At 51.1% G+C, this 23380-nt stretch overlaps 1 long non-coding RNA gene across 1 annotated transcript in view; it reads left to right on the forward strand.

Moving 5' to 3' along the window:
- LOC142069817 (uncharacterized) overlaps positions 1-22767 on the forward strand; it is a 139435-nt gene extending 116668 nt beyond the window's left edge. Inside the window, exons 2-3 of the long non-coding RNA XR_012665800.1 lie at positions 21511-21572; positions 22564-22767. This is a non-coding gene — a long non-coding RNA (uncharacterized LOC142069817). The remainder of the gene's footprint in view (positions 1-21510; positions 21573-22563) is intronic.
- Positions 22768-23380: the final 613 nt, after the last annotated feature.

Genomic DNA, 23380 nt, shown 5'->3' on the forward strand with positions numbered 1-23380 from the left:
CCTGTAGTTCCCAGGATCCTCCTTCTTCCCTTTTTCAAAGATGGGCACTACATTAGCCTTTTTCCAGTCGTCCGGGACTTCCTCGGATCGCCATGAGTTTTCAAAGATAATGGCCAATGGCTCTGCAATCACATCCGCCAACTCCTTTAGCGCTCTCGGCCCCATGGACTTGTGCTCGTCCAGCTTTTCTAAATAGGCCCGAACCACTTCTTTCTCCACCGAGGGCTGTAGCCCAGGACCCAACGATCAGGGCACTCACCCGGGCGGTAGGTGAGCCCTTGGCAAATCCCTTGTGCTCATCAGGCAGAGGGGCGAGTTAAGAACGTGAATGGGCAGACTGCGTCAGACCGATGGCCCAGCTAGCCCACGGTCCTGTCTTCCCACAGCGGCCAACGCCGGCTGCTTCAAAGGCAGTGAACAGAAGAGGCCGATTCTCAAGCGATCCGTCCCGTCGGCCCCCTCCCAGCAGCTGGACGTCAGCGGGCGAAGGACGCCCGGAGCACGGGGCCGCGTCGCTGACCGCCTCGGCTAATAGCCACGGGTGGAGCCATTCGCCACGCACTTTCTCAGTCTTTCTTTTCGAACCCACTTACAGTTTTGGCCCACCCCACCTCCACCGGCAACCACTTCCACAGGCTGACTGTGCGTTGCGGGGCCAAGTGCTGCCTTTGGTTTGGGTTAAAGCTGCTGCCTGCTCATTTCAGCGGGTGACCCCCTGGTCCTTGCGTTGCGTGAAGGGGTAAATAACACGTCCCGATTCCCCTTCTCCACCCTAGTCCCTTTTTTCCCAGCTGAACCTGAAGCAGCCCCCAAGCCCCATCACGGACGAGGCCCCCTAACCACGAGGTTAAAAGTTACGCGGGCGGGCGGGGCGGCCTCTGCCTCCTTCCCCCTGGGCTGTTTTGTGGGGCGTTCGGCCGGTCCCTAACCAGCTCACGCTAAATGGGTTAGGCACCTAAGTCACCGGAGGGGTTCCTGGCCGTGGCTGGCAAGCAGAGGGCGGTACCTGGGAGGGGAAGACGCTGGGTCGATTTCCTTCTCCCCGCCTGATGGGCGCCGTGGAGTTGAAGAGGGCTCTGCAGTCTCTCAAGCGTGAGCCCCAATACTGAAGTAAAGGACGGCCTGAGGAGGCTTGCTCGTTGTAGCTTGTCGGGGCTGTGCCGCTTTCATGAAGTGGTAACTGGCCAGCCTCGCACCGTGAATCCCTCTGCAGTCCAGCGGTTTGGGTACTTACCCAGTGTGTGGGTGATGCTGGTTCAATTCCTCCCCCAGCTTGCTGAGGAAGGACTTAAACAAACAGCCATCTCCCTGTTCTCAAGCGAGTATCCAGCTTCTGGACTAAGAGGGATTCTCCTGGGGCGCTTGGGCCCCTGTCCCCCTTTTTTTTCCTGCTGAAGCTGTTCCACTTACATGACATATTCGTGGGGCCAGCAGGCCACCCAGCGGCCCGCTGTAGTCTGGTGGGTGTGGTGTGCGCCCAGCATGTGGGAGGCTGGGGTTCAAAGCCCCTCTCTTCTTGCTGAGAAGGGATCTGAACTGTGATCTCCTGCCTCTCAGGCGAAAGGCCTAAGTGCTGGGCTCGGAGGGATCTCCAATGTGGGAGATCTCTCGGTCTTTTCTCTTGCAGGAGGGCCACGTTCGGTGACATATTCACGGGGGCAAAGGCAAAGCAAGCGGGTCTGCTTCGTCTACGGGTTGGAGTCTGTTGACTGAGAAGAAGGGCTTGAGATCTCTCTCTAATGTAGGGTGGGCAGGTCCCTTGCTTTTTGCCCGCAGAAGGCGTTCCACATGAATTATCTACTGTTTGGGCAAGGCCGGCGCCGTCCCTCCTTCCCTGGTCCAGTGGTTGGGCCGTGCGTGTGGGACGTGGGTGCCGTGTGTTCGATTCCCCCGCCCCCTCCCTGTGCGGACGCTAAGAAGGGCTTGAGATCCGTCTCTAATGCGGGCTTGGTGGGTGCTTCCCTGCTTTTCGGGTTCCGCAATGGGGGCTGCCTCCTTCTTGCCTGTGGAAGCCGTTGCACTTTAATTAAATGGTTGTCGGGCCTCAGGCCGCCACGGCTCCCTCCGTAGGCTGGTGGTTAGCCTGCGTGCCTGAGGTGGGGGGAGCTGTGGGTTCGAATCTCCCCCGGTGCGCGTGCTCTCCTCTTTCTTGCGTAGCGTCGGGGGTGCCTCCCTTCTTGCCTTTCAAAGCTGCTCCCCTTTAATTAAATGGTACGTGGCCCTCCTCCTGACACAGCACCCGCTGTGGGCTGGCGGTCACGCTCTGTGCCTGGGGTGCTGGAGATGGTGGGTTCGAATCTCACCTGGGGTCGGTCGGTCGGTCTGTGCGTGTGTGTCCTCCCGGACCTTTCTCTATTAGCGAGGGGGTTGCCCGCCTCTTTCTTGCCGGTTGAAGCTCCTCCACTTTAGTTAAATGGGCTGTGGGCCGCCCGCCCGGCTACCCTCACTCTCTAGTCCAGTGGTTAGGATACTCGCCTGGGTTGGGGGAGATCCTGGTTCAAATCCCCCAGCTGCCCGTTCAGCAGGGATTTGCACAGGGATTTCCTGCCTCCTAGGCGACCGTCCTTTGGGTGGGCCATCCTTGTCCGAAGCCCCTCTCTTTCTCAAGAGGCCGTTGTCTTCTTGGGACGGAGAGGGGATTCGGACAGGGATCGCTCGCCAGCGACTCTCCCCAGGAGGTGGCGGCCCCCAGTTCACACCCCTCAAAAGAGCAGGGGAGTGCCCTGGGGTCTGCCACAACCTGGGCGTGTATCCTGACCAGGGTGGACAAGAGTGAGAGGGGGGTTTTACTGTAGCGCAGCATTGCCTCTTTAATTAAAAAAGCAAGAGGCCCTGTGCCGGGCCTCTTGCTCAGCTAGGAGGGACCTCCTGTCACCCGCCAGAGGCCCTCCTGTCCCGCCGAGCGGGGATGCGAACCAGGGTCGCCCGCAATCCAAGCGCGCGCCCTAACCCCCGTACTGTAGAGGGACTTGAGAGCTGAGCTCGCCCCGGTTAATATATAGTTAAAGTGGAAGGCTGGAGCGGTAAGAAATTGAGGCGCCCCCTGCCGTCTCAGTCGACGCCCAGGGGAGTTGAACCGGGAGCACGCACACGCCAGGTGAGCACCTTAACCCCCGTACCATAGAGGGCTTGGAGGGCTGCCTTTGCCCCGGTTAATATATAGTGAAAGTGGAACACTGGCGGGGCAAGAGATTAAGCTCCCAAGCCTTGATCTCAACAAACAGAAAGGGGGTTTGAACCAGCGGCTCGCTGCTTCTGGGGCAAGTAGCCAACCCACAGGACTACACAGGGAGCCCTGGCAAGCCGCTTTCCCAATTCTCATGTAATAGTTCCTGAAAGTGGCCCGCCTTCAAGAGAAGAGACTGAGGGATCCCCCACATCCCACTCGCCAGGCACTTAGGCCTTTCAGTTGAGAGATAAGTCATCAAGGCTCAAGCCCCTTCTCTTCAAGAAGAAGAAGAAGAAAGAAAGAAAGAAGGGGATTTGAACCCCAGGCTTCCCCCTGCTGGGCAGCTCACCAAGCCACTAGACTACCCAGGGCCGCTTGCTTTGCCTTTGCCCCCGTGAATATGTCACCGAACGTGGCCCTCCTGCAAGAGAAAAGACCGAGAGAGCTCCCACATTGGAGATCCCTCCGAGCCCAGCACTTAGGCCTTTCGCCTGAGAGGCAGGAGATCACAGTTCAGATCCCTTCTCAGCAAGAAGAGAGGGGCTTTGAACCCCAGCCTCCCACATGCTGGGCGCACACCACACCCACCAGACTACAGCGGGCCGCTGGGTGGCCTGCTGGCCCCACGAATATGTCATGTAAGTGGAACAGCTTCAGCAGGAAAAAAAAGGGGGACAGGGGCCCAAGCGCCCCAGGAGAATCCCTCTTAGTCCAGAAGCTGGATACTCGCTTGAGAACAGGGAGATGGCTGTTTGTTTAAGTCCTTCCTCAGCAAGCTGGGGGAGGAATTGAACCAGCATCACCCACACACTGGGTAAGTACCCAAACCGCTGGACTGCAGAGGGATTCACGGTGCGAGGCTGGCCAGTTACCACTTCATGAAAGCGGCACAGCCCCGACAAGCTACAACGAGCAAGCCTCCTCAGGCCGTCCTTTACTTCAGTATTGGGGCTCACGCTTGAGAGACTGCAGAGCCCTCTTCAACTCCACGGCGCCCATCAGGCGGGGAGAAGGAAATCGACCCAGCGTCTTCCCCTCCCAGGTACCGCCCTCTGCTTGCCAGCCACGGCCAGGAACCCCTCCGGTGACTTAGGTGCCTAACCCATTTAGCGTGAGCTGGTTAGGGACCGGCCGAACGCCCCACAAAACAGCCCAGGGGGAAGGAGGCAGAGGCCGCCCCGCCCGCCCGCGTAACTTTTAACCTCGTGGTTAGGGGGCCTCGTCCGTGATGGGGCTTGGGGGCTGCTTCAGGTTCAGCTGGGAAAAAAGGGACTAGGGTGGAGAAGGGGAATCGGGACGTGTTATTTACCCCTTCACGCAACGCAAGGACCAGGGGGTCACCCGCTGAAATGAGCAGGCAGCAGCTTTAACCCAAACCAAAGGCAGCACTTGGCCCCGCAACGCACAGTCAGCCTGTGGAAGTGGTTGCCGGTGGAGGTGGGGTGGGCCAAAACTGTAAGTGGGTTCGAAAAGAAAGACTGAGAAAGTGCGTGGCGAATGGCTCCACCCGTGGCTATTAGCCGAGGCGGTCAGCGACGCGGCCCCGTGCTCCGGGCGTCCTTCGCCCGCTGACGTCCAGCTGCTGGGAGGGGGCCGACGGGACGGATCGCTTGAGAATCGGCCTCTTCTGTTCACTGCCTTTGAAGCAGCCGGCGTTGGCCGCTGTGGGAAGACAGGACCGTGGGCTAGCTGGGCCATCGGTCTGACGCAGTCTGCCCATTCACGTTCTTAACTCGCCCCTCTGCCTGATGAGCACAAGGGATTTGCCAAGGGCTCACCTACCGCCCGGGTGAGTGCCCTGATCGTTGGGTCCTGGGCTACAGCCCTCGGTGGAGAAAGAAGTGGTTCGGGCCTATTTAGAAAAGCTGGACGAGCACAAGTCCATGGGGCCGAGAGCGCTAAAGGAGTTGGCGGATGTGATTGCAGAGCCATTGGCCATTATCTTTGAAAACTCATGGCGATCCGAGGAAGTCCCGGACGACTGGAAAAAGGCTAATGTAGTGCCCATCTTTGAAAAAGGGAAGAAGGAGGATCCTGGGAACTACAGGCCTGTCAGCCTCACCTCAGTCCCGGGAAAAATCATGGAGCAGGTCCTCAAGGAATCGATGCTGAAGCACTTAGAGGAGAGGAAAGTGATCAGGAACAGTCAGCATGGATTCACCAAGGGCAAGTCATGCCTGACTAGTCTAATTGCCTTCTATGACGAGATAACTGGCTCTGTGGATGAGGGGAAAGCGGTGGACGGGTTGTTCCTTGACTTTAGCGAAGCTTTTGACCCGGTCTCCCACAGTATTCTTGCCAGCAAGTTAAAGAAGTATGGGCTGGATGAATGGACTATAAGGCGGATAGAAAGTTGGCTAGATTGTCGGGCTCAACGGGTAGTGATCAATGGCTCCGTGTCCAGTTGGCAGCCGGTATCAAGCGGAGTGCCCCAAGGGTCGGTCCTCGGGCCGGTTTTGTTCAATATCTTCATAAATGATCTGGAGGATGGTGTGGATTGCACCCTCAGCAAGTTTGCAGATGACACTAAACTGGGAGGGGAGGTAGATACGCGGGAGGGTAGGGATAGGATACAGAGGGACCTAGACAAATGAGAGGATTGGGCCAAAAGGAATCTGATGAGGTTCAACAAGGACAAGTGCAGAGTCCTGCACTTAGGACGGAAGAACCCCATGCACCGCTACAGACTAGGGACCGAATGGCTCGGCAGCAGTTCTGCAGAAAAGGACCCAGGGGTTACAGTGGACGAGAAGCTGGATAGGAGTCAACAGTGTGCCCTTATTTTGGGAGGTATACGTAGGGGCATTGCCAGCAGATCGAGGGACGTGATGGTTCCCCTCTATTCGACATTGGTGAGGCCTCATCTGGAGTACTATGTCCAGTTTTGGGCCCCACACTACAAGAAGGATGTGGAAAAATTGGAAAACGTCCAGCGGAGGGCAACAAAAACGATTCGGGGACTGGAACGCATGACTTATGAGGAGAGGCTGAGGGAAGTGGGATCGTTTAGTCTGCGGAAGAGAAGAATGAGGGGGGATTTGATAGCTGCTTTCAACTACCTGAAAGGGGGTTCCAAAGAGGATGGATCTAGACTGTTCTCCGTGGTAGCTGATGACAGAACAAGGAGTAACGGTCTCAAGTTGCAGTGGGGGAGGTTTAGGTTGGATATTAGGAAAAACGTTTTCACTAGGGGGGTGGTGAAACACTGGAATGCGTTGCCGAGGGAGGTGGTGGAATCTCCTTCCTCAGATATTTTTAAGGTCAGGCTTGACAAAGCCCTGGCTGGGATGATTTAGTTGGGGACTGGTCCTGCTTTGAGCAGGGGGTTGGACTAGATGACCTCCTGAGGTCCCTTCCAACTCTGATATTCTATGGTTCTATGATGGGAGCACCCTCAGTTGAAGCTGTTACACTTTAATGACAGGCGGCTGGGAGCAGTTAAAGGCTGTGGCTCCCTCTCTGATCCCGTGGTTAGGCTTCCCAGAGGGACTAGGAGGCTGGCTCGTTCAAATCCCCCTTCTCCCTGCTGGGAAGGTTGCGGGGCTTTGAAGAGGGCTCTCCTGGAGCCCGTCTACGCCCTGTGGTTGCGCGGCTCTAGCGATGGCGGGGGGGTGTCTCGTGCGCCCTTCCTCTTGCTCGTGAAGCTGTTCAACTTTAATGAACTATTATTTGGGTCAGCCGTCCCGGCACCTTCCTGTGTAGTCCAGCGATTAGTGCTACTGGGCTGGCTTGTGGCCGCTGTGAGTTCAAATCCTCTCTTTGCCCGTTGCAAGGGCCTCTGAAAAGATCTCCCCAGCAGTTCTGGGGTGGGCAGGTCCCTTGCTTTTTGCCCGCAGAAGGCGTTCCACATGAATTATCTACTGTTTGGGCAAGGCCGGCGCCGTCCCTCCTTCCCTGGTCCAGTGGTTGGGCCGTGCGTGTGGGACGTGGGTGCCGTGTGTTCGATTCCCCCGCCCCCTCCCTGTGCGGACGCTAAGAAGGGCTTGAGATCCGTCTCTAATGCGGGCTTGGTGGGTGCTTCCCTGCTTTTCGGGTTCCGCATTGGGGGCTGCCTCCTTCTTGCCTGTGGAAGCCGTTGCACTTTAATTAAATGGTTGTCGGGCCTCAGGCCGCCACGGCTCCCTCCGTAGGCTGGTGGTTAGCCTGCGTGCCTGAGGTGGGGGGAGCTGTGGGTTCGAATCTCCCCCGGTGCGCGTGCTCTCCTCTTTCTTGCGTAGCGTCGGGGGTGCCTCCCTTCTTGCCTTTCAAAGCTGCTCCCCTTTAATTAAATGGTACGTGGCCCTCCTCCTGACACAGCACCCGCTGTGGGCTGGCGGTCGCGCTCTGTGCCTGGGGTGCTGGAGATGGTGGGTTCGAATCTCACCTGGGGTCGGTCGGTCGGTCTGTGCGTGTGTGTCCTCCCGGACCTTTCTCTATTAGCGAGGGGGTTGCCCGCCTCTTTCTTGCCGGTTGAAGCTCCTCCACTTTAGTTAAATGGGCTGTGGGCCGCCCGCCCGGCTACCCTCACTCTCTAGTCCAGTGGTTAGGATACTCGCCTGGGTTGGGGGAGATCCTGGTTCAAATCCCCCAGCTGCCCGTTCAGCAGGGATTTGCACAGGGATTTCCTGCCTCCTAGGCGACCGTCCTTTGGGTGGGCCATCCTTGTCCGAAGCCCCTCTCTTTCTCAAGAGGCCGTTGTCTTCTTGGGACGGAGAGGGGATTCGGACAGGGATCGCTCGCCAGCGACTCTCCCCAGGAGGTGGCGGCCCCCAGTTCACACCCCTCAAAAGAGCAGGGGAGTGCCCTGGGGTCTGCCACAACCTGGGCGTGTATCCTGACCAGGGTGGACAAGAGTGAGAGGGGGGTTTTACTGTAGCGCAGCATTGCCTCTTTAATTAAAAAAGCAAGAGGCCCTGTGCCGGGCCTCTTGCTCAGCTAGGAGGGGCCTCCTGTCACCCGCCAGAGGCCCTCCTGTCCCGCCGAGCGGGGATGCGAACCAGGGTCGCCCGCAATCCAAGCGCGCGCCCTAACCCCCGTACCGTAGAGGGACTTGAGAGCTGAGCTCGCCCCGGTTAATATATAGTTAAAGTGGAAGGCTGGAGCGGTAAGAAATTGAGGCGCCCCCTGCCGTCTCAGTCGACGCCCAGGGGAGTTGAACCGGGAGCACGCACACGCCAGGTGAGCACCTTAACCCCCGTACCATAGAGGGCTTGGAGGGCTGCCTTTGCCCCGGTTAATATATAGTGAAAGTGGAACACTGGCGGGGCAAGAGATTAAGCTCCCAAGCCTTGATCTCAACAAACAGAAAGGGGGTTTGAACCAGCGGCTCGCTGCTTCTGGGGCAAGTAGCCAACCCACAGGACTACACAGGGAGCCCTGGCAAGCCGCTTTCCCAATTCTCATGTAATAGTTCCTGAAAGTGGCCCGCCTTCAAGAGAAGAGACTGAGGGATCCCCCACATCCCACTCGCCAGGCACTTAGGCCTTTCAGTTGAGAGATAAGTCATCAAGGCTCAAGCCCCTTCTCTTCAAGAAGAAGAAGAAGAAAGAAAGAAAGAAGGGGATTTGAACCCCAGGCTTCCCCCTGCTGGGCAGCTCACCAAGCCACTAGACTACCCAGGGCCGCTTGCTTTGCCTTTGCCCCCGTGAATATGTCACCGAACGTGGCCCTCCTGCAAGAGAAAAGACCGAGAGAGCTCCCACATTGGAGATCCCTCCGAGCCCAGCACTTAGGCCTTTCGCCTGAGAGGCAGGAGATCACAGTTCAGATCCCTTCTCAGCAAGAAGAGAGGGGCTTTGAACCCCAGCCTCCCACATGCTGGGCGCACACCACACCCACCAGACTACAGCGGGCCGCTGGGTGGCCTGCTGGCCCCACGAATATGTCATGTAAGTGGAACAGCTTCAGCAGGAAAAAAAAGGGGGACAGGGGCCCAAGCGCCCCAGGAGAATCCCTCTTAGTCCAGAAGCTGGATACTCGCTTGAGAACAGGGAGATGGCTGTTTGTTTAAGTCCTTCCTCAGCAAGCTGGGGGAGGAATTGAACCAGCATCACCCACACACTGGGTAAGTACCCAAACCGCTGGACTGCAGAGGGATTCACGGTGCGAGGCCGGCCCGTTACCACTTCATGAAAGCGGCACAGCCCCGACAAGCTACAATAAGCAAGCCTCCTCAGGCCGTCCTTTACTTCAGTATTGGGGCTCACGCTTGAGAGACTGCAGAGCCCTCTTCAACTCCACGGCGCCCATCAGGCGGGGAGAAGGAAATCGACCCAGCGTCTTCCCCTCCCAGGTACCGCCCTCTGCTTGCCAGCCACGGCCAGGAACCCCTCCGGTGACTTAGGTGCCTAACCCATTTAGCGTGAGCTGGTTAGGGACCGGCCGAACGCCCCACAAAACAGCCCAGGGGGAAGGAGGCAGAGGCCGCCCCGCCCGCCCGCCCGCGTAACTTTTAACCTCGTGGTTAGGGGGCCTCGTCCGTGATGGGGCTTGGGGGCTGTTTCAGGTTCAGCTGGGAAAAAAGGGACTAGGGTGGAGAAGGGGAATCGGGACGTGTTATTTACCCCTTCACGCAACGCAAGAACCAGGGGGTCACCCGCTGAAATGAGCAGGCAGCAGCTTTAACCCAAACCAAAGGCAGTGAGAGGGGGGTTTTACTGTAGCGCAGCATTGCCTCTTTAATTAAAAAAGCAAGAGGCCCTGTGCCGGGCCTCTTGCTCAGCTAGGAGGGGCCTCCTGTCACCCGCCAGAGGCCCTCCTGTCCCGCCGAGCGGGGATGCGAACCAGGGTCGCCCGCAATCCAAGTGCGTGCCTTAACCCCCATACCGTAGAGGGACTTGAGAGCTTAGCTCGCCCTGGTTAATATATAGTTAAAGTGGAAGGCTGGAGCGGTAAGAAATTGAGGCATCCCCTGCCGTCTCAGTCAACGCCCAGGGGAGTTGAATTGGGAGCACGCACACGCCAGGTGAGCACCTTAACCCCCGTACCATAGAGGGCTTGGAGGGCTGCTTTTGCCCCGGTTAATATATAGTGAAAGTGGACCACTGGCGGGGCAAGAGATTAAGCTCCCAAGCCTTGATCTCAACAAACAGAAAGGGGGTTTGAACCAGCGGCTCGCTGCTTCTGGGGCAACTAGCCAACCCACAGGACTACACAGGGAGCCCTGGCAAGCTGTTTTCCCAATTCTCATGTAATAGTTCCTGAAAGTGGCCCACCTGCAACAGAAAAGACAGAAGGAGAGCCCACATCTCACTACCTCCTAGCCAGGTACTGAGGCCCTTCGGTTGAGAGATAAGTGCTTAACTCCCTTCTCAGCAAGAGGAAATGGGAGGAGAACCATCAGCCTATGGAGGGAACTGTGTCAGCCTGTGGCCCAACAACTATTTAATTCAAGTGGAACAGCTTCCACAGGCAAGAGGGAGGCAATTCCCTCGCTTACACTGCAGAACCCGAAAGATCTGGGAACACCCACCAGGGCTGCATTTGCCCCTGTCCAAATCTCTTCTTAGTAGAGGCACAAGGGGGATTTTCAGCAGGGTCCCCCACAGCCCTTGTGAGGACCCTAACCATTGCACAAAAAGCTACACAGAAGGCCTGTGCCTCCTTCCCCATCTGCTCACATCTGTTTTATGGGGTCTTAGGCAGGTACATATCAATCTGACACAAAATGGTTCATGCACCTAAGTCACCTTAGTCCAGCTGCAGATCGCAAATAGATCTCGGTTCCGAAGTGCCTAAAAGGGTCAGGGCTTAGCACCACCCCTCTTCTCGGCATGTCCTTGTGGCTAGCTTAGGCACTTCCATGTCTGTCATTCTTGTTTTTATGTATCCCATTCTTTGGTACCTGTCTCTGTCCCTTCCTCCAAGACAGAGCCCAAGCCCCTAACTCAGGCATTGGGAATCCCATTGTTGTTCCAATGATTTTCTAGGCATCTGGAAGCCAGGGCAATGGTGAGATCTATACCCCTTTGTAGGTCCACAGTGCTGAGACAGAGGGGAGCGGAAACAGGGTATACTTGGTCCATATTACAGGCAAAGAGCACTGTCACTGTAAGGGAGCTGAGAAGAGACATGCCACAATCCTATCACCCCGAGACCAGAGGAGAGGGGTTGCTGGAAGTGGGCATGCTCAGTTCATACCACAGACACATCACTAAGATGTGTAGCTCGAAAGCGTCTCTCTTTCCCCAGGAGAAGTTGGTTCAGTAAAAGATATTACCTCATCCACCTCTTATATCCTCTTACATGGCCTCAACCACACTGCAAACAACATAAAATGTGCAGTCAGGTAATACTTGGTCAGAGCTTTATCCTTTGTGCAAAGATGCTGATGCTTCCCACAGTCCTCGTTGAGTGATTACTCCATGGCCATGTCATGCCATACATCACAAAAGGGTCTGGCAGTCTGATATACTGCACCCTATCAACTAGGGCATAATATATGTCTGGCTTCTCCTCCTCCAGAAGTCTGGCTTCTGCTGCATTTTACACAACCCCATCTAGCATAATTCATATGACCACACTGCAATTCAAGTGCAATCATCTCTGCCAGTGTCTCAAGCCACAAGGACTTGTTATCACCTCTCTTTGCTGCAGTGTATCCCTCAGGAGTTGGGCAACATCCAAATTACATAGTTTTCCCAGAGCAGAAATGTATCTCAACAGTTTTTCCCTTGGGTAACGTAAGTGTCCATGAGCTGGTGGAGTGACTGGGTTCTGTTCATGACGTCTGCCAGAGCATTCTGTGGTTCCACGCTCTTTTCTCTGTGTGCCTTGTCCACATCTTCAAATGCTTCCGTGCAAGGTCAAGCTTTCTCCAAGATGCGTCTTTTCTCATCTCCTGGGAGAACATCATTGTTCATGGAATCGCCCAGTGCCACCCATTTCAAATGATTCATTGCTTCCTTCATAGGTTTCTGGATTCTAACACCACGGTTATGTGCTTTCGCTCCTACAGCATGGCTGATGACTGAAGCACCATCGATGCTTGCTTCCACAAGGAGGTCTTCAAACCCACTTTCCTGTATCACACTGCCTATGTCACCCAGGAAATTCACTGTACGATGCACGCCTCCCATCTCAAAAGGGTCATTGTCAAATTCGGTTCGATTCCTCCATTTAATCAACTGTGCTTTGCAATACATTGCTTCATCATAGATGACATAAGTCCAGTCTTGGCCCAGAGAGTGGAACATATCTTGAAAATATTTCCTCCTGGTGTACGCTGTATTTACATCAGTTGCCGGTGCAGGAATCATTGCACAATAGCCAATATTCATAAGATATAAAATAGCAGACAGAAAAACTTATCCAATCAGTCCACCCTACAAATAATGACAGATATTTTGATGTATTACTTGGTACAAACAAACTCATAGTGTCCTGCGACTACAGACTTCTGCTTTATCCGAAGACAAACAAGGACGGGAAGATGCACAAAACATATCACCCGGGCCTAAATATTTCCCACACTTTCCAAAACAGCACTATTTTGATTACATAGTTGCATTATCAACTGTATTTAGAAAATTCCTGCTGATTTCGGTGAAAATCAGACTGTTTCTTCGAGTTATGGCCCCTTGAGTGATTTTTTTGATTTTTTTCAGATTGGATGCTCACTAACATTTGAACATTACATGATACAGAATAACTGCCCCACTTCCCGCATCTGCAAACACCCTACTGATGACCACCAGATAGGTGCTTAACAGGTGCTTAGCGATGAATTTTTTCTAGCTGATGTGTTACCTTAATTCATTAATAAGACCCCTTTTAAAATCTGACAGGTAGAGTAATGGGCAGGGTTATTTTAGCACCTGTCTTCAGCGTCCAGCCAAAATGGGGCAACAATAGGACAAGTTTGGAGCTGGCAGGTCTTTACAGGTTGCTTGTAACGCAGTGTAACTCAGTTCATCATATGCCGAGCCGGGCTTTCTGCGACCCATCAGCAAGGACAGTGGCCGGTAAATCGCGCCTTACGGCCCCTTGGTGAGTGCAGTTATATTTAGTGCATTTACTTGACCATTGTTAAAACATTGTGTGTTTCTGGGTAGCTGGGAATGACAATAAGAAACAAGGCCCAGATCGCTGTCATTGGTCCAGCTGTGCAGGCTACAGCTGCATGTTTAACATGTTATTCTTTATATCTAACCTCTACCCCATCTCACGTTTTGACCAAAACAAGGAGGTAATCAGCTGAAAGGGGGCTTTTCCTCAAAGCAAAATGTTATAGATTTATCAGCTCCACCCCCCTTCTTTCCCGCTCACCTCCTTTTCCAAAGTGACTTGCAAGAAAAGAGATTCTTTTGCCTCTTGATGACAGAGCTGGAGGGCCTGAAAGTTCCCCTTGTGCCCTCAGAAAACACCCCTTTTCAGTGTTTTAACTTAAAAATAAAATCTGGTTTTGGTGGCAATCTCCTTGGAGGAGCAGCAGACTGCAACCTGGGGGACTATTTAGAGACCTTTTCTCCCACCTGTTCAAGGAACATTTCTGTTCAGTACCTATTACAAAAATCCATTCATTTCTCTGTTCCTTGGATTTCACTTCTTTGCTGCTTATGATGCCATTATCACATAGTGCTTGTCTGTTTCCAGTCAATTTCGCTTGGGCTGCCTTAGCTGAGCCCTCTGCTCAATGTTGAGATTCTTACAGGTCAGGAGGTCTGAAAAGCAGATTAGAAAACACCATACACATTTTTTTTAGAAAATCCTATCAGACTACCTTTACACATCAGTCAAAAAGAGGGATATCACCTCACCAGATTCCCTTTGTGGACCAGCATCCAGATCCTCCAGTTAGCTCATGTCTGTTCAATTCCCATAAAATACAGCATCCACCCACTTTCCTCAATACTCAGTTATTCATTCTTACCAATTATCTCAGTCCTCCCTCAGAGCTTTTGATTATAGAATTGCACCATAGGCCCCGGCAAATCTTCCCATCTGTATCCATACTAATAGTTACCTAAAGCACCAGCTGCTGTAAGGGAGAAGTCATGGTTGGTATATACTCATCATATCTTTAATAATAGCTCTGATTTCAACAGCTATTTGTACTGTCTGGATTATGAAAGTGAAGTATTGCTGTCCCATTTCACTGCCTCCAGGCCTCTGATTGTTGGCTGGATTTTGATCTTTGCAGGTTACAGGGTGTGTCAGGGTGTGCATACCCTGCACTAGGCAGGAAAGGGTTAATCCCCCACTGTGGGCCGAGAAAGCCCCGCCCCTCAGACCGTGCTGGGCATGCTCCAAATGCTGTGCTAGTATAAAAGGAGAGCAGCTCAGCTCAATCTGGTCTGACTACCAAGGAGAAAGGATATGTGGTGGAGATTGTAGTGTAGGAGCTGGAGAGCCTGTTGCCCTATGGACTGCAGCTTCAGGAGCCTGGTAGGAAGTAACCCAGGGAGAGTGAGTGCTATCTCCCACCCATCTACGGCAAGCATGTTGAGGTTGGATTCCCTACTGACTCAGTGGTGGATCACTCTGCCTTTGTTAGGGCACTAGGTTGGGATCCAGTGGAGTCAGGTTGGCCTGAGTCTCCCTACCCTGGCTGCCACCCCAGCTGGTGGTGGCCACTGGATATAGCTGCTAGGCCATGCTGCCCTGCACCTGAGGGCTGTGGTAGGGACTCTGGGACACCTCATTGTGGTGATGCCCAAGACAGTCTGGTAGAGTGTAACTGTGGTCTCAGGACACCCACTATCCACCCTGCCAGGAGGTAGGGTGTGCCTACACTGCCACGCAGACCCAGAGATAAACATTTTGAAATTACAAAAAATAAAAGCTCGTGTTCCTGGAGCAGCCCTTAACAGCCATGTTTTCCCAAGGCACGAAGGGCAGGTAGGCACCCTACTCCACTTTGTGCCTTTGAAAATCCACCCCTGCCCCTGATCTGCAGAATGAGCTTGGATTATTGTCATTTCCTCCCAGGAAACTTTAGTTGAATAAAGAAAACCATCCCTTGTACGGGCAATTGTAGCTGCATGAGGCTCAGATGAACAGACTCTCTCCCATTGGGGTACTGAAGGTGTTCCAGTCTACAGGGTTTGTAACCTTATTGGGGTGGGGTGGGAAACTGGACTAGGTTAGACAGTAAGGAGGAAAGGTGTTTACTCTATTTCCTCCTTCTGGTGCCCCACCCCAGACACCAGCATCCTATGTAGAGTGGAGACTATAGTACAAAAACACTTTTGAAATACTCAACAGGAAAGGAGAGATTTGGGGAAGCAGTACGATAACACCCATGGCCCAAGCTGCCCCTGTGAGGTAAGGGGACGTGGCTAACAACTGTGATTAACTGTATGCTGTTCAGTTCTACTTCACATGTTCCATCTCTCAGATCAAGCAGCTTTTGATCCTTATTGCTCCCTATGGGGGCAGTTCCTTCATAGCTCCTGCCACCAGTAGGTAATTGCTGTTTTGTTAGCAGAAGTTGTGGTCCAGCTGTGTTACTCTTTACTGGGGAATTGTGATTAGGAGCACATGTTTTTAAACAGAAGGGGGTCTGTCCTGCTTGCTGCTTCAGAGTCCCTCTGAGAATCTCTCTTCAGTCAGGCCTGTGTCTTTAAAGTGGGGACCAGACAGGTGCTAAAGTGGCATAAACAGCTACACAGCTGGCCTGCTAGATCGTACACCCACATCTTAAACAGGCCATGAGCTTTGAACAATCAGTCCTTCTAAGGCGGGGTGGGCAAACTATGGCCCAGGGGCCACATCCGGCCCTTCAGATGTTTTAATCCATCCCTTGAGCTCCTGACAGGGAGCAGGGTCCAGGGCTTGCCCTGCTCCGTGTGGCTCCTGGAAGCAGCGGCATGTCTCTCTTCCAGCTCCTATGCATAGGGGCAGCCAGGGGCTCTGCATGCTGCCCCTGTCCCAAGCACTGCCCCCACAGCTTGCAGCCAGTGGGAGCCGCAGGGGCGATGCCTGCAGACAGGGAAGTGTGCCTAGCTGCGCCTCCGCATAGGAGCTGGAGGGGGGACATGCTGCTGCTTCAGGAAGCTCCCCAAAGTAAGCGCCACCTAGAGCTCTGACACCCTCCCCAGCCCTGATCCCCCTCCCTCCAAATCCCTCAGTCCCAGCCCAGAGCACCCTCCTGCACCCCAGCCAGAGCCAGCCCAAAGCCCCCTCCCACACCCTGAACTCCTAATTTTTGGCCCCACCCCAGAGCCCACATCCCCAGCTGGAGCTCTCCCCCAGTTTTGTGAACATTCATGGCCCACCCTACAATTTCCTTATCCAGATGTGGCCCTTGGGCCAAAAAGTTTGCCCACCCCTGTTCTAAGGAAATGAAGTTGAGGGCAGTGGGGCCAATATTCTTTGTCCTCCCTGGTGCCCCACAGTAGACAGAGCACCTGCTGTCAGAACAATAAAGCACTCGCCCTCCTGGCAGTCAGTGATTGCTTCCATCTAAGATCCTCCACTCACCTGCTCAGTGAAGCCACCTCCCACTCCAATCAAAACTTGCCTAGCCCAGGTGAAATTGACTGGAAACAGACAGGCACTACTGGCCAGATGTTGAAAGGTATTTAGGTGTCTGCAGATTAAGATGGGTTTCAGACTAATGGCCGTGTTAGTCTGTATTCGCAAAAAGAAAAGGAGGACTTGTGGCACCTTAGACTAACCAATTTATTTGAGCATAAGCTTTCGTGAGCTACAGCTCACTTCATCGGATGCATATGGGGGTGGAGGGGGGGACCTGGATTTGTGCTGGAAATGGCCCAACTTGATTATCATACACATTGTAAGGAGAGTGATCACTTTAGATAAGCTATTACCAGCAGGAGAGTGGGGTGGGAGGAGGTATTTTTTCATGCTTTGTGTGTATATAAAAAAATCTTCTACACTTTCCACAGTATGCATCCGATGAAGTGAGCTGTAGCTCACGAAAGCTTATGCTCAAGTAAATTTGTTAGTCTCTAAGGTGCCACAAGTCCTCCTTTTCTTTTTGCAGATTAAGATAAGCAAACTAGTGAAGTTTTCAAAAGCTTGTAACTCCCATTGATTTTTTGGTAGGAGTTGGGTGCCTGGCCACTTTGGAGAGTCTCCTTAGGTGCCTAAATATGTTTAAAAACCCAATTCTAAATTTAATAATTTCTTCAGTACTGGGCTAGGAAGGTACTATTAGTATTTCTCCACCTTTCAGTGCCAGCTTCAGCCTGAGCTCTTATCAGATTCCAAAGGTGTAAGTCATGCTTTGCACTGGTGCAGTGTGTCTACAGTAGGGGTTCACCCAAGTGTCACTACACAAGTAGTTTAACTCCTTGTTAGATGAGCTCATTGTTTGCTAATAACTGTTAATGATTCTGTTTCCAAGAGCCAGAACATAAACACAGATGCAGGTGAAAAGCTTTGTGCCAAGTTAATGCTGTAATTGCAGGATTTACACACCCTGGTCCACATGTTTACTATAAAACTTTTCTCTTACTATCCCCATCTTAGCTTACTCCTCATGATTTATGAGGCTTGCTTTCTTGCACATTCCTCTGTTTTTGCCACTAAAATGAACTAGTTTAACAAAACCAGAAAGTGGAACTGACGAGGCTGAATGGAAACCTTGGCTTTTAAAATGGAAAGCATTCTAAACATTTTATGCCAGTTTTTTACTGAGTTTGTCATGTGCAGCTTAAACAAAACCTTAAAATGAATCGTTCCCCTGCGATCCCTAAAACTGGGGAAAGGGCCAGGCTGTCTGAGATAACCAGGGTCAATTTTAGTGTTTCTCTTAGTCCCAGCTCTGCCACAGACCTGCTGGGTGACCTTGGGCAAGTCATGTGCCTGCTCTGACTCATTCCCCTATCTGTAAAATGGGGATACTTGTGACTGGTTGGATTACAGAAACCCCCTTGGGGCTGCCAACTGATATGCCAAGACTACTTCTGTCCCTGCCTTCCCTTCTAGCTTGGGACTTCAGAGCCCTGCCTGGTTGTGCCAGACACGCTTGCTGGCCACAAATACAGACCCAGGTCTGAACTACATCCCACAAACCGCAAGCTTAACTGAAAGCGGCTTTAGAAGTGTTCCTGTCTTTAACACAGATGCGCAACTTTCAATGGGGTTTAAAATCCCAAATAAATCTGTTTTTACCTTGTATAAAGCTTAGCCAGGGTAAACTCAAATTGTTTGCCCTTTAACATTGATAGAGATGCACAGCTGTTTCCCCCAGGTATTAATACATACTTCGGGTTAAATAATAAGTAAAAAGTGATTTTATTAAATACAGAAAGTAGGATTTAAGTGGTTCCAAGTAGTAACACATAGAACAAAGTGAATTACCAAGCAAAATAAAATAAAACCCGCAAGTCTAGGCCTAATACAGTAAGAAAACTGAATACAGATAAAGCCTCACCCTTAGAGGTGTTCCAGTAAGATTCCTTTTATAGACTCATCTCCTTCTCATCTGGGTTCACCAATCACTCACCCCCTGTAGTTACTGTCCTTTGTCCCAGTTTTTTTTAGATAGCCTCTCCACCCCCAAAGGATATCTCTTGAGCCAGCTGAAGACAAAATGAAGGGGTCTCCTGTGGTTTAAATAGGCTTTCTCTTGTCGATGCACCTCCCTCTCCCTGTGTAGAATCCAGCTACAAAATGGAGATTTGGAGTCACATGGGCAAGTCACATGGCCATGCATGACTCAGAACTTACAGGTAGGTTTCAGAGGAACAGCCGTGTTAGTCTGTATTCGCAAAAAGAAAAGGAGTACTTGTGGCACCTTAGAGACTAACCAATTTACAGGTAGCAGCCATTGTTTACATGCTACCTTGAATGTCCTCAGGCAGACTATTTATGTGGATTGGAGCCTTCCAAGATCCATTGTCCATGAAGTGTTTCTTTATTGGGCACTTAACTTGCACATTCCTCTCAAGAATCTGACCAAATGCTTTACTAAGGCTACTTGCATCCAATGAAGTGAGCTGTAGCTCACAAAAGCTTATGCTCAAATAAATTTTAGTCTCTAAGGTGCCACAAGTCCTCTTCTTTTTAAGGCTACTTAGAAATCAAGCAAGTACACAGCCAATATTCATAACTTTGAACACAAAAATGATACATAATTACAAATAGGAGGAGTGTATTCAGTAGATCATACCCTTTAGAGATATTACATGGCAGTGTAGCATACAACATATTTCAGTTATGTCCTATATACATTAACATATTCCCATAAAGCAGCATGGGGTGCAACATCACAATACTTACTGCTTTGTAAAGCAGTTTGAGATCAAAGCATGAGAAGTGCTACATAGCAGCTAAGTATTAACACTGGATCAGGAAAGTATTGGTTAGAATTAGAGGGCTTGCACCAGGTTTGAAAGTCAAACCAAAACAAAGTATCTTCACAACATTAAATAGACTTGCATTTTGAGTCACAGGGCTGGTATTGTTAACCCCCAGTAATGTCACTATACCTTACTTGTATCCCATTTGGCGTCTACTTAACCAGCATGGGGACCTGCTGTGTTACTTTATAGACTTGTGGCACCTTACACTAACCAGTTTATTTGAGCATAAGCTTTCGTGAGCTACAGCTCACTTCATCGGATGCAACCGATGAAGTGACTTGAAGCTTAGGGGTCCCTATGATCTAGCTTGATTACTGCATAACACAGGTCAGACAACATCACCCAATAATCTCTCTCCATCAATCCCATAACCATATGATACAATATGAGCTGGCATGTGCTTCTACGCCATGCACTCAGAACTGTTCAGCTGTGTCATATGCCCTATAGTGCCAGTAGCTCAGTTTCCTTCATTCAGTGAGTGGGGGACTACGTTTTTTGGAAGAGATCAGAGTTCTTGCCCTAATATTATAGATGTCATTTTCAAATGACATGTTTTTAAGTATGGTGTTGAGGAGAAATCCTTTTTTACATGTCAGGATTTTTTGACAGACGCTGGGAACTTTGGCATATCCTTTGCTGTGATAGTGATCTGTAGTCTATCAGCTGACAAGCCTGCAATTTTTAGCTTCAGCCTAGAGTAAATTAAAAAGCCTCTGTTACCTTGAAAATAGGTTTATAATGGAAATAGCATATCTAAGACTGAGCTGCTGTCTGGAATAAGTTGCTCTAGGCAGATTGAAAAATCTGTCTAGTGGATAGATCAATTTACATTTTCCACTGTACACTAGGCCAGGTAATTGGCTTTCAATACAGAAGCTCCCCACACTGATCCTAGGTGTTCAGTTCAGAAGCTGCTCTGCACAGTTAGAAATGAGCAGAGGGGAAATTAGAGGGAGCCGTTCTAGTAAGGGAAGTAGCTAGATACCTGCTCCCTTTCCAGGACATCTTGCCACTCGCCCCCATGGCTTCTATGGGCAGTCCAGCTATCTGATGCAGGATTCAAGGGGAAATGCCCCAGTGCTGCACAGAAGTGTCCATTAAGTGTGAGATCCATGCACATGGAAGGGAGCTCCAGGCTGACATCCTTCCCCTTCCGCTTCCACAGGAAATCAGTGGGAAAGCACAGAACCTAGCTTTTACCTCTTGCACAAAACCTTGCTCCATCTGAGCCCCCCTCCCTCAGTGAAGGGGGATTGCAGAGCCAGCGGCTAGCTCAGGAGTACACGCAGCATGGTTTCAATGGGGCTGCATTGCCCAGGAGCAAGAGGCTCAGGGTCTTAACACTTTGCAGATCCTAGCAGGGATGGGGTGGAGGTAAAGGAATGGTCATTCCCTGGGGGAACATCACATGTAAAAGCAGGGAAGCCATGGAATATCCAAGGAGATTTCCTCCCCTAATCGTCTTGGGTATTGGAGGAGGTGAATCTGGGTCTTGGTTTTCATTCAGCTAAATAGTCAGTACCCTGAGTACTTTGTTTCTGCTGCAACCTTTTCCTCTACCTTCTTGGAACATGTAGCCCAGTGTCACTATTCCTCTGACCTCACACAGTTTGCACAGAACTTGGTCGACTCGTATATCTCCCAGCTTTTGTTAGAGGAGCTCGTGCCGGATGTGTTCCTGGAGACCTTCGCAGAGTTTATCAAGGTGCATGATGTCCATGCCTCTTGCTCATCCCTTGTTGTATCCAACAGCGATGAATTTCTGGGTGGAGCTTTTGCAGTGCAGAAACCTGTCACAAGACATCAGATTCTAGGCTAGGGTTGTCATGGGGGTCTTGCTGTGACTTTGCATTGTGGGTGGCTGTAGGAGGTGACCTTGATTTCTCTGGTCCATTGTGGATTCCACAACTATTTCAGTGACTGGGATTATAGCAAACAAGGGGCTCTGCGATTAACTGTACATTCATTAGATCACAGCTTTTCATCAAAAGAAGAGTCTTTAAACGTTTCCTGTTTTGTCCCTGCAGGGGTTTTCCGTGCATGCAGAAATATACCTGACTTGTATCTGGCTCTTCCATTTCATAGGATCCGAGGCAGCAGGCACTGAAGTCCAGCAATGGGGATCATCAAAGGGGGAAAAAATCCAAGTGAGTAATTAAATCGTTCCTTGTTTCATTTGAGAATTGAGTGGCTATTCACGCCAAAAGATCATTGATCCAGTAATTTGCAAGAACAGTTGGCAATCTGGATAGGAGGAAAGACTGTTTTCTTTGGCCAATAAACTGACTTGTCTTTCTAGAGATTTTGTTGGGGTGAAAACTAGACTCTCACCTAGAGGTAAGGGGCAAGTCTAGGACTTGGGAGCCCTGGGTTCTATTCCTGGCTGTACCATTGGCTTGCTTGGGAACCATGGGCAAGTCACTGTACTTCTGTACAAAAAATGATACCAGCCTCCTTTGTAAAGCACTTTGAGATCTATGGATAAGAGCTGAGTATTATCAAGTTACTCTACTGAATGACCTATATTGTCATTTCCCTTCTCTTTGCTGACTTCCTCTTTGTCCATGTGGAACAGACCATACATGTTAGACTTGAGCATAAAATGTCCTTACCCACTGAGGTTTCAAAAGGCTGGACCTAAGAGGATGTGCAAATGGGTACTCCTTCAAGGTGCACAGAAACCCAGCATCCCTCTGTGAATTGTATTTACACTGCAGCCCTCACTTTTTTGGATCAGGGCATGCAGAAACACAGCAATGAGGAAGGCAGCTCAGGGCATACTGACTTTTTCAAGAATGTCGCTGGCTCCAATCCAGCCCAGATCAGTAGCAAGTGAAAGTTACCATCTGACTATTCAATGGCTTTGGCATGAGATGAGTTTGATAGGTCTCAGTCCAGTATCTAGTGGCCATTTCACAAGAGCCCTTAGCAGTGTGCACTGATTGACACCTTCATTACCAAGTGTCAGCAGAGGGGAGAAACAACTACCTGAGGGGTGTGGTGTCTGAGTCATTATGAGCACATAAGCCAGGAACAAAACCCAAAGACCTTGGCTCTCAGTCCCCTAGTAGTTTGAACAGTGACCAGTCAACTCAGTGTTCAGAAAGACAGAACTTTGTTTTTTCACTCTTGTGCCAGGCGTCATTTTAAGGGAGTCCACTTCCACTCTGAAGCATCTTCCTGACTTGTTACTGGATGAGCTCTTTGTGGAAGTTCTCAGATCTCTCAGCTGATGTCGTCAGAAGTGCCATGAAGGATTTTATGGATGACTACTTAACCAGGGCTGCCATTTTTGAAAGCATAGATGGAACAGTAACCAAAGTGGTTCAGATGGTCTTGCCTGTCATTGTGAGTAAAATGCATGTCTCTATACATAGACTTCTGGCCATTCCTAACTAGACTTGGAACCAATGGCTTGGGTCACTGAGGCCACTGACCAGCCATCAGTGATTCTGGTCAGTAACCAGCTGGGCTGGATATTTTGCCCCATAGTTAGCAATTTTGCGTGGTAGGCTATGATGTCTAATCCCTTCAGATGTAAAAATGTTTTTCTTCTGCATCGGCTCAGCTCCGAGGCTCTCCAAGAGATGGAATATGAGGCTATTCTCCAAGAGGTCATTTCACAGGTCGTCGAGGAGGACGCTAAAGCCTTAGCTCACTCAGTTCTCAGTGACTACGACGCCAAGATGATAAAGCTGCAGCAAAGCCAGGTACTGTTGAAGCATGTGTGGCAGCATGGGTTATTCCATGTAAGAAATTAATTCCAGTGTTCTGGTGAGAAACCCATGTGGGCAATCAGACCTGACAGCAAGTCACCATCTGGTACAATTGAAAAGCCAAGTTCAATATACAGTACATCCAGAACAGTTCAGTAGGAAGAGCTTTTTAAAAGGCTGGACAGACTCAGTTATGCATTTTCTTGATTATAAAATTAAACTAAGAGTACTGGACCATG

The sequence above is a fragment of the Caretta caretta genome, chromosome 22, assembly GCF_965140235.1.
Source record: "Caretta caretta isolate rCarCar2 chromosome 22, rCarCar1.hap1, whole genome shotgun sequence".
Lineage (NCBI taxonomy): Eukaryota > Metazoa > Chordata > Testudines > Cheloniidae > Caretta > Caretta caretta.